The following is a 6307-nucleotide window of genomic DNA, read 5'->3' on the forward strand; positions in this document are numbered from 1 at the left end:
AGGAGGAGGAAGGAGGAGGAGGAGGAGGAGGAGGAGGAGGAGGAGGAGGAGGAGGAGGAGGAGAAGGAGAAGGAGAAGGAGAAGGAGAAGGAGAAGAAGAAGAAGAAGAAGAAGAAGAAGAAGAAGAAGAAGAAGAAGAAGAAGAAGAAGAAGAAGAAGAAGAAGAAGAAGAAGAAGACGTCTGAATGTCAAGAATAGGGTGAGCTATTCGGGCGTGGTGGCATATGCCTGTTATCCCACCACTGGACAACCTGAGGAAGGAAGGCTTCAGATTCAAGAGGCGCTTGGGCCCCAGAGTGAGACCATGTCTCAAAATAGACAACACACACACACATGAGAGAGAGAGAGAGAGAGAGAGAGAGAGAGAGAGAGAGAGAGAGAGAACAAACAAAACGGTGAGGAGGACTCTGAGGTCACAGGGTACCTAACCGAATTACCACAACCATTAGTCCATTAGCAAAGAATTCCCTTTCTGTGGTGGTTTGAATATCCTTGGCCCACGGGAAGTGGCACTTTTAGGAGGTGTGGCCTTGCTGGAATAGGTGTGACCTTTTTGTAGGAAGTGTGTCACTGTATGTCACTGGTGGTGACCTTTGAGGTTTCTAAAGCCCCTTTCCCACTTAGCTCCCTCTGCCTTGTGATTGGGGCAGTTGAAAGCTCTCAGCTACTGCTCCAACATCACTCCTGCCTGCCTGCTGCATGAACCCTGCCTTTATGGGCAAGAACTCTAACCCACTGAAACTGTAAGCCTCAGTAAACCCATTCTTCTGTAAATCACATTGGTTCAGGTGTTTTATCACAGCAGTAGAAATATAACTAATACAGTTGATAATTCTGGTGAATAGTCTTAAAGAGAAACACACACACACACATGCATTTTACACTGAAGTTTGTGTTGGGCCTCATCTAATATACTGTAAAACCACCAAAGTTCTGGAGTTAGGTTGCATCGATGCCAGCTCATAGCAATCATAGCACTGTAGCTGTATAACATGGAAGAATAGCCTAGGTTTTCTTCTCTCTCTCTTTTTTTAATTTATTTATTATCCTACATAAGTACACTGTAGCTCTCTTCAGACACCAGAAGAGGTCATCAGATCCCATTACAGATGGTTGTGAGCTGCCATGTGGTTGCTGGGATTTGAACTCATGATGTCCGGAAAAGCAGTCAGTGCTCTTAACCACTGAGCCATCTCTCCAGCCTTAGCCTAGGTTTTTCTAATGATGAAACTAGCTCTGCTCCCTGAAGACTGTGTGAGGACTAAATGAGACAACCTCTAAGCCTTCAGCACAATGCTTGGACTGAATTAAATGCTCATGAGCTACTAAATATTCTTCTTTCTCATGGTAGAGAAATTGTCATTAGGTCAACAACAGAAACTTAGGCCTTCCCTATGTGTGATGGACCCTATAGAAAGCAATCACACTGTGATCACCATCAGGAGGGGAAAGTGGGTGTTTTTACCCCAAACTCTCCATTAACTCCTATTATTTTTTAAATTACCTTTGGCATATTTGCTAGAAATTATGGAACTATCCGTTAGATATGCTTACAAAATGGGTATACATTAAGGTACCAAACTATTATAACACTGGCACAGTTTGCTTTTCAAATTGGTTATTTGTCAAAGGGATTAAAAAAAAAACTAAAATAGCAAGTGTTGTCATGAAGATTTGGGGAGTAGGAGGGTTCCTTGGCAAAGACGAAGCCTAACACCACAGAAGGTGCTCTCACCTAGAAGGTGTTGCAAGATTTGCTCCATAGTAAATAATTTAAAGTTTTTTCCACAATGAAAAAAATATCTAAGAAAAAAATTAAATTTTTTTTTTTTAAAGAAAAGTTTATGCTGAGCCTTCAAGTACTTCTTTCAGCTTCATGATATATATTTTTTTTCATTAAAATAATTCTCTGAAAAGTCTGTACCTGTAAATAATGAGTTCTGGTCACCCTTTACCTCTCCAACTCTGCAGAAACCTTGAACCCAGTCAGCTCCCCACCCCCCACCCCCCATATGCATATGCTGTATGTGTGACATACTGAGTTTAACTATGGTTGCTGCATGAACTTGGGCGGGGTCAGGTTTTACTGGAGATATGGCAACCTACCAATGGCTATACCACTGTGGAAAAAATTGTACCAGTTCCTCCAATACTATTAACTGCCACATTTTTAAGGTATACAATCAAAATGTACCCTCATCTCACTCCTTGCCCACTCTAAGGATTTAGTGGTAGATAGCATGCCTAGATCTGCTTTTCTTTCTACAATGAGTCCCTAACATTTTATTTGTTTAATATATACAAATATATATATATTTGGTTTTCACACTATCTATCTATCTCTCTATCTCTCTATCTCTTTTAGTCAGGGTTTCTTTGCATGGCCCTGGCTGTCCTGGAAGTTGCTCTTTAGACCAGGCTGCCTCAAACTCAGAGATCCACCTGCCTCTGTCTCCCAAGTGCTGCAATTAAAGGGATGCACCATCACCACCTGAGTAATAACTTTAACTTGTAAATTTTGTTTGTTTTGTTGCAGTGCTAGGGACCGAACTCAGGGCCTTTTCTTTGCTAGGCTGGTGCTCTAGCACTGAGCTACATCCCTAGCCCCAGAGACTGTAACACTTTCCATGTTATCACCTCCACCTAAGCAACCAGGGAAGTGTCCAGGCAATGGTGCTTGCTAACAGGGAGAACCTACTCAGGTAAAGGGTGTGACTGACTGGTTTTTTAGGTTCTGCTGTAGACTGTGCTCCAATGCTCTTTTCTTCTGAGGTGAAACTGAGCAGCTAGGTTGTTATTCTGCTGTGAATCTGCTGTCCATTAACATCTTTTCACTTATAACTGGAAACAGAAAAAAACTGGCCTGCCCTCAATTCTAACATTGGCATGCTTTGTTTTAAGCCCACTAAGTTATGCCGTCTAGATTCATTGATGTTGTTACACCTTGAAAATTCACGATTGTTCCCTCTATGACCAAACCAAGCCCAGCAATGGAGAGTTCAGACTCCACCGCGAGCCAACCATTTGTTTTCTGTTATTGCGTAATGTTCTTGCGTGAGTGTTTTTTCACTTAAATAGGTGTTCCTCCCTCCCCATTTCCTGAACGTATCTGTGCCAGAAACCATGTCCAAAGGCACTTGAGCCACTGGTACAAAAGGAAAAAAATCTTTGGCTTTAGAATCCCGACGAGGGTAGTTTAGCTCTTGACACTGGGTAAAGCTTCCCTTGACTGCTTGGCTGGCTTCACCACGAGTGACACACTATGCCATTGAAGAGAGGCTGGGGTAGGGTGGTACCCTGGCAGGAATACTCCACTCGTGGCACTCTCTGACTCAGAATCAAAAGCAATGATGGTCAGAACCAGTTGAGTTTCTGTATCCCTTACTTTGAAATACAAGTCTGGGTGATTTTATTACACTGTGCATTTAGGCAGTTGTAGAATGATTTGATCTGTTGGCTTAGCTATTTCCTCTCTTATCAACTTCTAAAAAGTTAAATAAAGTACATTCAAAATAATCTATGATGTCAAGAAAATAAAATATCAGTATTCCTTAAGGCAGGACTGGGTCATCAAATACATCTGCAGGGAAATACCTTTTGTCTCTAAATTTTAAGAAAGTAGGTCAAGGGAAGGGAAGTTTATTTTTTGATCCTGAAATGACCGCTAAATAGTTTGTTTTACAAGTCATAATATGCTGTAATATTCTAAAATCTATATCAAGACAGTCAACCACTGGTGTTTGCCCTCCAGCATTTGACGACATATAATCCACTCCAACATTCATCAAGTTACTTTAGTCCATCTGGAGGCCTCTTCTGTCTTAAGGACTCAGAGATGTTAAAGTGTTGGGTCCTACTAAATAAATTCAGAAGCTACCCAGAAATACTTGTGTGTGATAAATGTTCTAATTATATCAGACCCGGGAACATAGGATAAGTAAAAAATCAACAGAAAAAGACAATAAACACAGAAGTCTAGAATTGGGGGAAGTGGAGGGAGTTTTACAGGGCAAAAAAGAGCATAGGACCCTTTAGAGAAGGACTCCATGACCCCCTCGTGCCTGCATCTTTCACACACATGAATGAGGGTGCCAGATTCTTCTGCCAGCTCAAGTAGCCTGGCATCCTAGGGACACAGTTGCATTGGTCTATGTGTGTTCTCCAGGATGAGCCCGGTGAAACGCTACCCAGGGCAGTTGTTCCTTAGCAGGAAACCCCTTCAGTAGCTTTGTCCATCTGCATTCTCTCTCTCCTCTCAGATGACTGGATTTTCTCAAGATGGAGACATCAGTCGATGAGGTCTCGCCCTCAAGGCACCTTTCCTCATATTGTCTCAGAGAATAGTGACTCATTCTTTCCTTCACCCTAATCTGCGGTCACAGATGGTTTACTCATGTCACAAACTCATGTGCCTTTCCTTGACAAACGCCACAGCGTTCTAATCCTGTGTTCTACTCTTTGCTCTCTCTCCCCCTGAAGAATGAGCAATAACTGGGACAGAACCTGAATGGCATCCGGTCTTGGAATTTCCTCTACTTAACTAATCCCCCTATAATTTTCAAATTCATTCTCATTCAAGTTTTCAGAGCACAGGCCGTTTTTGCTCTTTACCAGACTATCATCAGAATTGCCCCCAGTTCTTTCAAGAGTCCTCATCTCCCTCTCTATGGACCAGATTTCTACTGCCCACATTTCTCTCAACATTCTTGTTGTCCAAACATGCATCTAACTGGCCCACTAAGCTCTGCTCACAGCATTCTTGGCTGTTTCCAGCTTAAAGTTTCCAACTCTTCCACAGGCCCCGCACAATCCGATTCCAAAGCTTTAAGAAACACGTGATCTTGTTTATAACATGAATGGCACCATTTCTCAAGACCAATTTTCTGTATTCCCCTTTCCCATTATTATGACAAAATTCTTGGCAAGAATCAACTTAAAGGAGCAATGATATGGTTGGAGTTAGAAGTGACAACATATAGTGGTAGGGACAATGTGGTGGCAGGAGTTAGAGGACTGTTGGTCACACTGTAGCCACAATGGAAGAGCGGGGAGCTGTGAACATTAGTGCTCAGGGAGCCCTGCCCATGGAATGGTACCACTCACCATCAATCCAATTTATGAAATCTGTCCAGACTTGTACACTGGACTCCAAGAAGATAATGCCAAGTTGCCAATCAATATAAGCCATCACAGGTTCCAATCTTAAAATGTAATTGAGTGCTGTCCTCTCCCTTCCCTGTCTTGAATTTTTCTTTCATGCAAGCTTTACTGTGATGTGAAAGGAAACCGTAAATAAACAAAGGAAGAGCATGTGACTAAAATAGCAAGTTCTTGCAATAAGAGATACACAAAGTTCTTGAACCTTGTTCTTGAACCTTGTCAATCAAAATCAAGAAAAAAGAAAAAAAAAGAAAACGTAAGCAACATTGGATTTTCCCTCCTCCTTTAGTCTTGACTCCCTCTCTTCCTTAGTTAAAACCCCCTCTTGACTAATGTGCTTCCCACGTCATCATTTCTTGTTACATTCTAAATTCTATTCTTCTACCCATGTATATCTGTAAATACCCACATTGACTAAAGAAGCCTCTCTTTACTGAAAATGAAGACCATCACAAGAAATGACAACTGGCACATTGCAGAGACTGACAGATCATCGGGAGGCCAGCCCCAAAGGTTGTATCTGCATCTTAACCCCTCTATATACGACGCAGGGAACATCTCAGAAAGAGGAGGAGAGAAAATTGTAAGAGCTAGAATACCAGGAAGTCTGCTGTGAAAGTCTCTCCAAGAAATGGCTGCATAAAAAAGACCAGAACAATGGCAATATCAAAGAATCTTCTTCAACCTCCTATTCATGATTATACCCTTGGCTATGTGGATAAACAGAAAACATCCTTTATAGCAGGACTCAGTATAGGTAGCTTTTATGTTTGCCTATATATGACCTCAGTTATTGTACTGTAATACCATTAACTACAGCACAAGTTTAAATACTGCAGACTGCCTGAAGCAGCCTAAAGATCTGCACATGTGAATAAGTCAAGAGGAAAACACTCATTTTCTTCTGCCCCCTTAGTTTTTATATGACTAACAAGCCCTATGGAGCTCTTCATCTGAGTCACAACTGAGCAAAAGCAGCCATGATATGTTTACTAAAAGCCAAAATATGTTTAACTAACCTGGACATGATTATTTGGTATCTCACAAAAATGGACATTTAAATGCTTAGAAACAATTCCTGCAAAGCTAAAAGCAATATGTGCTTGGCACTTGACTTCATCCTGTTACTGGAACCTCAGAGCACGAG

This window comes from Mus musculus, chromosome 13 (genome assembly GCF_000001635.26).
Source record: "Mus musculus strain C57BL/6J chromosome 13, GRCm38.p6 C57BL/6J".
In the NCBI taxonomy this organism is placed as follows: domain Eukaryota; kingdom Metazoa; phylum Chordata; class Mammalia; order Rodentia; family Muridae; genus Mus; species Mus musculus.